Source organism: Helianthus annuus, chromosome 4 (genome assembly GCF_002127325.2).
Source record: "Helianthus annuus cultivar XRQ/B chromosome 4, HanXRQr2.0-SUNRISE, whole genome shotgun sequence".
Lineage (NCBI taxonomy): Eukaryota > Viridiplantae > Streptophyta > Magnoliopsida > Asterales > Asteraceae > Helianthus > Helianthus annuus.
This window is the reverse complement of record NC_035436.2, coordinates 3,110,571-3,121,056: the sequence shown is the minus strand read 5'-3', so window position 1 is coordinate 3,121,056 and position 10,486 is coordinate 3,110,571. Positions and strand designations below refer to the sequence as shown.

Below are 10,486 nucleotides of genomic sequence, written 5' to 3'. Positions count from 1 at the left end.
TCATTTATGTCAATCAAACAAGCATATCATCTTCATACCACAACAAGACACAAACAAGTTATGTCATCCGTATCATTTACTACTTAAATCATTCATCAAGCTAGCACCTTTATCACTTATTATTATCGTATGAAGATTGTAAACTAACCAGGTTAGCGTGGACACGAGAGTGGGTAAAGCGAATGATGAAACACAGCTCCTAATGCACGGTTGCAACCTATCTTCAAGTGGGCAAAGCTGCCGTTGAATGAAGGGTAAAATTGTCGCCGGATTCCAAGGAAGAAAGAGAGATTTGAGTGTGTTTTTAGGGTTTTCTAGAGAGAGAAAGTGGATAAGGAGAGTGAGAGGGAATGAGAGGATAATGGAATGTTTTGGGATTGATGTATGCTGAAATGATTGCTGCCAACATCCTTAATGTCAGCTGAAATGAGGGTTTTATACCCTTTCCAAAACCGTACACCCTTAGGGTTTCGAGTGGGCTCAAATCAGCTGGGCATGGCCATGTAAATATGGTCCATTTGTCCAGGAAAGAAGGGTGTTTGGAACCAAGGAATTCCCGTTTCGAAACCAAGAGGTTTCGAGTCGGAACCGAAGGATTTCAACTCACAAACATACATACACATTTTCACATATTAATTACTAGTAGGGTGCCCGCACGATGCGGCGGGGGCGACACTTTGCATTGTAAAACTCGTTTCTGATAGTTTTCTTATTTGTATAATATTTATGATAACATTATTGTGGTGGATATATGTCATAAGTTTACACATATGTAAAAGTTTTGTTCTTTTATAAAAAATAATAACCAAAAGACAAAAAATATTGTTTTTTTTTTGTATAAAAATTAATAATCAAAAGACAAAAAATAAAAGATAAGTTGTTATAATTGTAAAGTTTGTTTATTTTATTGGTTAAATTACAAAGTATAATTTTATTATTTAAAGTTCATAACTTTTTATAAATATCCACATAGTACTCATCCAATAAACTTTAAGTTTAAAATTTTCTTTTTTATAAAAATAAAAAATAGTATTTGACTCGTAAGTACGTTTTAGAGCTTTAACTTAAATTGTTAAATTTCGGGTTTTTACAAATATAAAAAATTTATATTTTTATAAGATTTCATAAACTGTTTTTATAAAAAAATAGAATGATAAGAGTTTATATCTTTATTAACTTTATATCATACTAAGTTCAAACTTTTAGTTCCTAACTAATCTTATCTATATGAGTCTACTTTTAACAAATAATCCCTAAAAATATGCAACACAACCTACTACTATGTATCTAGTCAAGTTGGTAAATAATTATTTTAGAACTGACTAATATTATCTATAACAATATAGTTGAACTTATAATTCCTAAAAGTTTGGAACCCAGTTTAGAATTTATCTAGTAAAGCTTGTAAATTTCTGGAGTATTTTATTTATATTACTTGTTATAAAAATGTTTATAAAATAATTATTTTTTTATTAACTTTATATCATAGTAAGTTCAGTTTTTTAGTTTAGCTTTAAAGTTTATTACTTTATTACTTTTTAATTAAAAAAATGCAAATTATTAGATTAATATCCAAGAATAACTGCAATAATTATTTTTTTTATTAGTTGACTTATAATTCTTAAAATTTTGGGACATAGTTTACTATTTATCTACTAAATATCGTAAATTAGTATTAAATAATTCCTAAAATTTTGGGATATAGTTTACTATCTATCTACTAATCCGTAAATTAGTATTAAATAATTCCTAAAATTTTGGAACATAGTTTATCTTCTATCTACTAAATATCAAAGTTTTGTTTTGTTATAAAAATTAATAATAAATAAAGTATAGAAAAACTGTTTTAAACATGTAAAGATTCGTTTATTAATAAAAAATACTAAACAAATGACAAAAAATAAAAAATAAGTTGCTATCGTTATAAAGTAAGTTTATTTTGTTGGTGAAATGATAAAGTTTATAATTTTATTGTTTAAAGTCCATAACTTTTTTAAATATCCACATCATACTCATCCAATAAACTTTAATTTTAAAATTTTCGTTTTTGAAAAAGTAAAAAGTAAAAAATAGTAGGTGACTTGTAGGTACGTTTTAAACATCTTTAACTAATGTTAAATTTCATTTTTATAAATATTTAAAAAATCATATTTTTATAAAACAGTTTTTATAAAAAAAAATAGGATGTAAAAGTTTATATATTTATTAACTTTATCTTTTTATTTAAGAAATACAAATTATTCGAAAAATCTATAATATTATATAATTATTTTTTCATATCTCGTGTCGTCCAACAGTTTTTTTTTATAGAAGGCACTAATAGATATATACGAAATCCTCGTGAAACATGACTGTTAAATTGAATAAGTTTAGTGTGCTTTGTAAATACAATCTTGAATTTACTCCAAACCAAGAGGTAGTTTTCATGTTTTGGCCATTCTTGGTAATCGAATTTATCTCTTTGGAAATAATCAAGTACGAACATGTAAATTATATAATACGAACATGATTAAGTACTAAAGTATATTAGTTCAATCGAGATGTAAATTATAAGTGCAATAAAATAACACAAAACATAAACTTCAAATATAAAATAAACTTTATTATTCATGGGATAGTCTATATCAAACAAAAACAACTGAAAATGAAAAAAACATAAAAACACTTGATATATTTCATCTAAAATCTCTACTTTTTTGATCCGTTTTTCTTGTTTGTGCTCGAATCAGCAGCATCATCTAATTCATCTTCTTTCTCATCGTCCTCAGAATCATCTAAATTTATAATCTCGACTCATTTCCATTCAGAGAGTCTCTTAGATCTTTTCTTTTGATTCTCATACTTCCGATCCTTAAAAAACAAAAATTTAATAAAAAAGTTAAAAAATGATTAAATAAATTTAAAAAAAGAACAAATATTGAATAAAAAAATTTAAAAAAGATTAAATAAATTTTAAAATTACCTCTTCACTAAATTGACGTTGAAGCTTAGACTTGTATGGACTGAACATTGCACCATAAGAAATAATTTCAACACTATTATCACCATCATCCTACAATAAAACACCAAATAATAACGTAACGAACTTGTTAATATGAAAGATTATAAGCGAAAATATTACTTAAAAACTAACAAAAGCTTGTTCGATAACTGGGGTGTTTAAATTGGTGTGTTGAATCTGAAAAATCAAATAAGTTAGTATTCACATTAAAGTAAATAAAAGAAAACAATTATTCATTATTGTGATATAACAAAACTTATCATAGAACCGACCTTAGATTTTTCAATATCGCATGCTTGTTTTTTCGCATCAAGTGAATTCAGAACTGGCTCCATATTTTAAATCTGTTTCGCAATAGAAATGTAGAATTGTGAGTGTTTGCTATGTATTTATAGTAGTCCATTAGGGTTTAGTTTTAGATTGGTCATCCATTTATTTAGGAAGTTTGTTGTGAGTTTTAAGTTTTTAAAATAAGATGCACATATCCTGTTTAGTTTGTTGTGGCATGTTTAATAGCAAGTTTGTTGTGAGTTTTATCTATACTTACTATATTAAACATGCCACAACAAACTGACTCTGTACATGTAAAATTAGGGAATATTTTAGTTTATTAATGCCGTTCAAAATAAAAAACTTGGGTAAAAAACAAATGTTAATGTACGGTAGCTAGGTAATGGTCAAAGCTGGCTTGGGTAAAAAACAAATGTTGGCTTTAATCAATTGTACATTTACGCATCGGCTATTTGTACTTTATGAACGCACGGCGAAACTAAAAAAGGCAACTATCGAAACGTTTAAAAAAATGTGCCGATCGTCATGGTACCTTCGGATTTTTTTAAAACATTACGGGTTGTAATATATCGCAGGAATACATTAAAGAATTAAAGAGGGGGGGAGTGTAACTAATTACCCATAATTATGTTAAATGTCAAGGATTTAAATGTAATAGATTGAGGGACTAAAAAATAATTATGGTTTAAAAGACCACTTTACCCTCATTCTAGGGGTTTATTTATAAATAATAGGGGAAGAAGTTCTTAACTTTTGGGAATCCTTCCCTCATGTATTATAATATAGTATAGATTTAATTAATTAATTAATACATTGTTTTTTTTATCCTTTTCTTCAAGCTTTTTGTTTAACCAGATGGATTTCTTCGTGCGAGAACTCAGTTAGTATTTGTGACACTTCGGGTCTTTCTGCATGTTTCTTTTATAATTGTAAGTTTGTAAGTGTGGGATTTAATTGTGACAACCTGTAATTAACGGCCTTTAATTACGTGATTAACATGTGATTAAAGCAATAATAAATAGTGTTTAAGACACGTATTAACTTAATTAGGCTCGTGGAATGCCTAGGAACGCTTATCTGACTCTACAGTGCGCGTACGGTGATTTTCGAGAAAACTATTGATCGTTAAGCAATAACGAACTGAAACCGAACAAAATACTGACCACGCTGACAAGTACAGATTTTCTATGAATATTTTATACTTATGAATTTAATTTTGTGAACTTATCGCGCCTCCGTTTGTCACAAAGCGCAAACGTGAACGAAAAACGCGGAAACAGAAACACATCGACAATCAACGGCGAAACGGAAACACCAGATCAGAATTTCGTCTCGATGTTAATATATATTGATATATTTAGCGTCGTCTTTAAATTTATTAACCATAGTCGAAACCGGGTCAAAAACGGATTAAAACGACAATGACGCGATTTTACGCTAATTACACCGTAAGCGACGAACGAACGCGTCACCGCGACTACCGACACTATTTTACGTCCTTTGATTTTAAAACAATAATTTACGACAATTTTTAGAAAATCCGGGTGCGGAAACGGGTTCGTAGGAACTGGCGGGCCACTTAAAACACGTGATATTGGGCTTGTGGGCCTTGGGCCCAAGCCCAAAAACACACTAAACAAACCCTACCTATTTAAGACTAGAGATCACCCTAATTTTCATTTGTTGTCAGCCGCTATATCCTACTTTCCCTCTCAACTCATTGTCTGCAACATGATCTTCAAAGAAAAAAAAAAACAAACCCTTGATCTACTCTCAATCTCTCAATTACACACCTTTCCACAAGCCCAAACACCCCTCTCGATCACCCGTCCCCCTCGACAGAAGGCCGGCCGGCTGCCGGTGGTTCGGTGGCTTGGTTAACCGACAAGACACCCCCTTCCTCTCCGATTAAACCTGCTAAATCACACACCTGGTTAGGGTGTGACTCGGGGAGAGAGAATCGGAGATCGGAGGTCGGAGGAGGGTGGCGCACAGCGGCGCGACATCAGGGAAGCGAGTGAAAGAGAGGGGAACCGAGGGAGAGAAAGAGGCGTCTGCATTGATGAGGTGCCGCTGCTGTCGGTGATAGTGATGATGTGACGATGAAACGGTGGGAGATTCTGGTGGGTTTGTGGCGGCGTGATGATGACGACGGAGATGGTGGTTCTTGCGACGAAGGGTGAAGCCAGGCATCCATCTCCACCCGACAAGAACTCCAGTGAGTTCTTTTATTTATTTTAATTGTTATTTTTTTTCTTTCTTTCCGTTCACCTCCGAGTAACAACATAACGACTGGTGTTCGTTTTTTTTTTATTATTGGCCGATGATGATGATGACGTTGCTGAGTGATAACCGATGAGATGATGAAGACGGTGGTGTGCGACAGTGGTGGTGTTGTGAATATTCAGGTTCAGTCCGCAAAAGTCATATTTGGTTTGGTTCAACTCGGTTTGACTCGGTCAAACCGAGTCAACTCAGTCAAAGGCGGTCAAAGGAAGTCAACTCGGGTCAGACGTGGTTCGGGTTTCACAACGGGTCAACAAGTCAAAAGTTGTGGTCAAAATCAGATTTCGGTTCGGTCAACATTCGGGCTTCGATTCCGGTTCAGATTCGGTCGAACGGGCTCAGGTCAAAGGATGGTCAAACGTGCTCAGCAGTCAAAGCCCGGTCAACTCACGCGACCCGGTAACATTTACACGACGCGAAACTTTCGATTACATAGTTATAGATTTTTTTTTAAATCTATACGCGACCGAGCTCGAACCGTTTCGTTTATAAATTAGTTTACATTTACTATACTCGACAAAAATTTTATATAGATTGATTATATTATTGAATTGTCGTTGAAAGTTGTTGAGTTTTGATTTAAAATATCGACACTTTGACTGTCGGGAGCGTCCAAAAAGAGAGGAAACTCTGTCCGTTTCTTGTTAAAACCCCGAATTACAAAACATATTTATAGTTTAAAAACGACACTTGACCAGATCCGAGTTTTGTTATAAAATAAATATAAAGAATATAAAGATATCTTTATTTTGACGACGTTATAAGCTAATGAAACCCGATGCTCATTTAAAATAAATATAATGTATGTATTTATTTCGAATATCAATACTCCCGGACACTTTTGCAAACAGATATAAGGTATATACTTATTGCGAACATCAATACTTTCGAACGCTTTTACAAATGAATATAATGTCTATATTTATTTCGAATGTCAAGATTTCCGAACACTTTTTATACAATAAATATAATGTTTATATTTATTTCGAACGACTATTATTCGCAGATTATTTAATATAAATATAATTGTGTATATTTATTTCACCGTCCATACTTTGTGTAATTTTATTAAATAAATATAATGTTTTATATTTATTCCAAGCGTCAACGATAGATTGTCGTACCATATATATATATATATTTATTTATTCTCATCTTACGAAGACTTCAACGAGACTTACCGCTATCCCTCTACGTATTTCTAATCGCAACAACTAACACGACGCCGTAAGTATATTTAAATCTACATATATAAATATATACATGTTCTAAACCATTCGAAAACTAAGTCGTTTTCGAGACTTAGATTTATCCGAATATAAACGGGATCAAATAACCATCGATCGGTTATTCTAAGGTAAACTAACAACACCTTCGTAGAGTCGTTTTATTAACGACTCGGTAGAGCTCGGACACGTAGTTTATCTACGTTTAATTAGAAACTTATAAGTATTTTCCTTGTTAGGAATACTATAGTTGCATGCTAACGAGTTCACGTCTTGGAGCAACATTACGGAAATCACACTTTAGCTAGCTTTGCACAAGGACATCAAGGTGAGTTCATAACCCCCATTTTTTTTACAGTTTTACATTTTTATAAATGTTTTCGGGGGTGGAAAGACATGCAAGTTTTTGCAAAAGTAAATAACTTTTCGATGAACGAAAACACATATTTAAACCATGTTGCAAATGATTTTCAACGAACTTGAATGGTTTACGAACGCTTTATACCAAACATACCGGTTTTACAAAACACACGCGTAATTACGAAACGTGCATGATTTTCAAGTCTAGAGACGGGAATGTCCTAGCTACAACAACGAGACTGGGTTTGTCTGCGTACGCAAAACGAGACCACCCAGTGAGTTCATGTCCCCCTTTTCTTTTAAACGTTTTTGGTTTTACAACTCTCGGGGGGAAATACATGTTACTATGGTATGGTTAAGCAACAAAATGAATTAGTAGATCACGTGCGAATAGGCTGATACTTAAAGCACCATTAATCTTGTTTAAGACCACGGAACAAAGGGGGTAGATCTATCGGGTACAGGGCGAGCCCCACTCACGAGTCCTTGTGTGACAACATGGAGTTTCCTTTGTTACCCTCGCCGGGTGGACCGGTACTAAATCGCTTACGGGTTGGTGGCTTCCTATGTCGGCACACATATTAATGTCCTAGCTACACATTAATGATCAACATATTCATTTACGCTTTACATGCCGAATTTCGACAGCTAAACTTTCAAATGTCTTTAAGATTCATTTGACACAAACTCACAAATACATGGATTTACAAACATTGGTAACGTTTTCAACTTATGTACAAGTAAGAGGACGAGTTGGTCCTGCTTACAAAGACTCTCGTGGGCTAGACCCACAACTTTCATATATCATGCCGAGAAAATGATTTTACTATATTTTCTCAACAACTTTTAAACCGGTAAACAAAAAGATTTGTTTCAAAACAAACTATGAACTCGCTCAACTTTATGTTGACTTTTTCGCATGTTCTTTCTCAGGTTGCATTTTCAAAACTATGGAACGGTTGGAATAGGAGAACCTATGGAAATTCGAGTACTTAGCGGCGTTCTTTTTCTAGAAGTCTTAGCTTATTTGCTTCCGCTGTGCAATGAAGATACCGGTCCAGTCACGCCAGCTCTGATATTTCGGGGTGTGACATTAATAAACAAGGATTATTTGATAATTAACTGATTTATTATATGGTAGTTATGTGAAAATGCGTGATATCTATACTATATTATAATACATGAGGGAAGGATTCCCAAAAGTTAAGAACTTCTTCCCCTATTATTTATAAATAAACCCCTAGAATGAGGGTAAAGTGGTCTTTTAAACCATAATTATTTTTTAGTCCCTCAATCTATTACATTTAAATCCTTGACATTTAACATAATTATGGGTAATTAGTTACACTCCCCCCCTCTTTAATTCTTTAATGTATTCCTGCGATATATTACAACCCGTAATGTTTTAAAAAAATCCGAAGGTACCATGACGATCGGCACATTTTTTTAAACGTTTCGATAGTTGCCTTTTTTAGTTTCGCCGTGCGTTCATAAAGTACAAATAGCCGATGCGTAAATGTACAATTGATTAAAGCCAACATTTGTTTTTTACCCAAGCCAGCTTTGACCATTACCTAGCTACCGTACATTAACATTTGTTTTTTACCCAAGTTTTTTATTTTGAACGGCATTAATAAACTAAAATATTCCCTAATTTTACATGTACAGAGTCAGTTTGTTGTGGCATGTTTAATATAGTAAGTATAGATAAAACTCACAACAAACTTGCTATTAAACATGCCACAACAAACTAAACAGGATATGTGCATCTTATTTTAAAAACTTAAAACTCACAACAAACTTCCTAAATAAATGGATGACCAATCTAAAACTAAACCCTAATGGACTACTATAAATACATAGCAAACACTCACAATTCTACATTTCTATTGCGAAACAGATTTAAAATATGGAGCCAGTTCTGAATTCACTTGATGCGAAAAAACAAGCATGCGATATTGAAAAATCTAAGGTCGGTTCTATGATAAGTTTTGTTATATCACAATAATGAATAATTGTTTTCTTTTATTTACTTTAATGTGAATACTAACTTATTTGATTTTTCAGATTCAACACACCAATTTAAACACCCCAGTTATCGAACAAGCTTTTGTTAGTTTTTAAGTAATATTTTCGCTTATAATCTTTCATATTAACAAGTTCGTTACGTTATTATTTGGTGTTTTATTGTAGGATGATGGTGATAATAGTGTTGAAATTATTTCTTATGGTGCAATGTTCAGTCCATACAAGTCTAAGCTTCAACGTCAATTTAGTGAAGAGGTAATTTTAAAATTTATTTAATCTTTTTTAAATTTTTTTATTCAATATTTGTTCTTTTTTTAAATTTATTTAATCATTTTTTAACTTTTTTATTAAATTTTTGTTTTTTAAGGATCGGAAGTATGAGAATCAAAAGAAAAGATCTAAGAGACTCTCTGAATGGAAATGAGTCGAGATTATAAATTTAGATGATTCTGAGGACGATGAGAAAGAAGATGAATTAGATGATGCTGCTGATTCGAGCACAAACAAGAAAAACGGATCAAAAAAGTAGAGATTTTAGATGAAATATATCAAGTGTTTTTATGTTTTTTTCATTTTCAGTTGTTTTTGTTTGATATAGACTATCCCATGAATAATAAAGTTTATTTTATATTTGAAGTTTATGTTTTGTGTTATTTTATTGCACTTATAATTTACATCTCGATTGAACTAATATACTTTAGTACTTAATCATGTTCGTATTATATAATTTACATGTTCGTACTTGATTATTTCCAAAGAGATAAATTCGATTACCAAGAATGGCCAAAACATGAAAACTACCTCTTGGTTTGGAGTAAATTCAAGATTGTATTTACAAAGCACACTAAACTTATTCAATTTAACAGTCATGTTTCACGAGGATTTCGTATATATCTATTAGTGCCTTCTATAAAAAAAAACTGTTGGACGACACGAGATATGAAAAAATAATTATATAATATTATAGATTTTTCGAATAATTTGTATTTCTTAAATAAAAAGATAAAGTTAATAAATATATAAACTTTTACATCCTATTTTTTTTATAAAAACTGTTTTATAAAAATATGATTTTTTAAATATTTATAAAAATGAAATTTAACATTAGTTAAAGATGTTTAAAACGTACCTACAAGTCACCTACTATTTTTTACTTTTTACTTTTTCAAAAACGAAAATTTTAAAATTAAAGTTTATTGGATGAGTATGATGTGGATATTTAAAAAAGTTATGGACTTTAAACAATAAAATTATAAACTTTATCATTTCACCAACAAAATAAACTTACTTTATA

General features: G+C 31.5%; 3 long non-coding RNA genes across 3 annotated transcripts; 2 read left to right on the top strand and 1 right to left on the bottom strand.

Annotated features, from left to right (window-relative positions):
- Positions 1 to 2,763: 2,763 nt before the first annotated feature.
- On the bottom strand, positions 2,764 to 3,352 carry LOC110934292. The gene is made up of 3 exons (XR_002588210.2): positions 3,274 to 3,352; positions 2,963 to 3,052; positions 2,764 to 2,850 (listed from the first exon to the last, which is right to left on the bottom strand). It is a non-coding gene; the product is annotated as an uncharacterized LOC110934292 (long non-coding RNA).
- Positions 3,353 to 4,982: 1,630 nt separating this feature from the next.
- Positions 4,983 to 8,138, top strand: LOC110935519. The gene is made up of 3 exons (XR_002589181.2): positions 4,983 to 5,977; positions 7,044 to 7,132; positions 8,098 to 8,138. It is a non-coding gene; the product is annotated as an uncharacterized LOC110935519 (long non-coding RNA).
- A 921-nt stretch (positions 8,139 to 9,059) lies between these two features.
- Positions 9,060 to 9,833, top strand: LOC110934291. Its single transcript, XR_002588209.2, has 3 exons — positions 9,060 to 9,136; positions 9,358 to 9,447; positions 9,560 to 9,833. It is a non-coding gene; the product is annotated as an uncharacterized LOC110934291 (long non-coding RNA).
- The last annotated feature ends 653 nt before the right edge of the window (positions 9,834 to 10,486 follow it).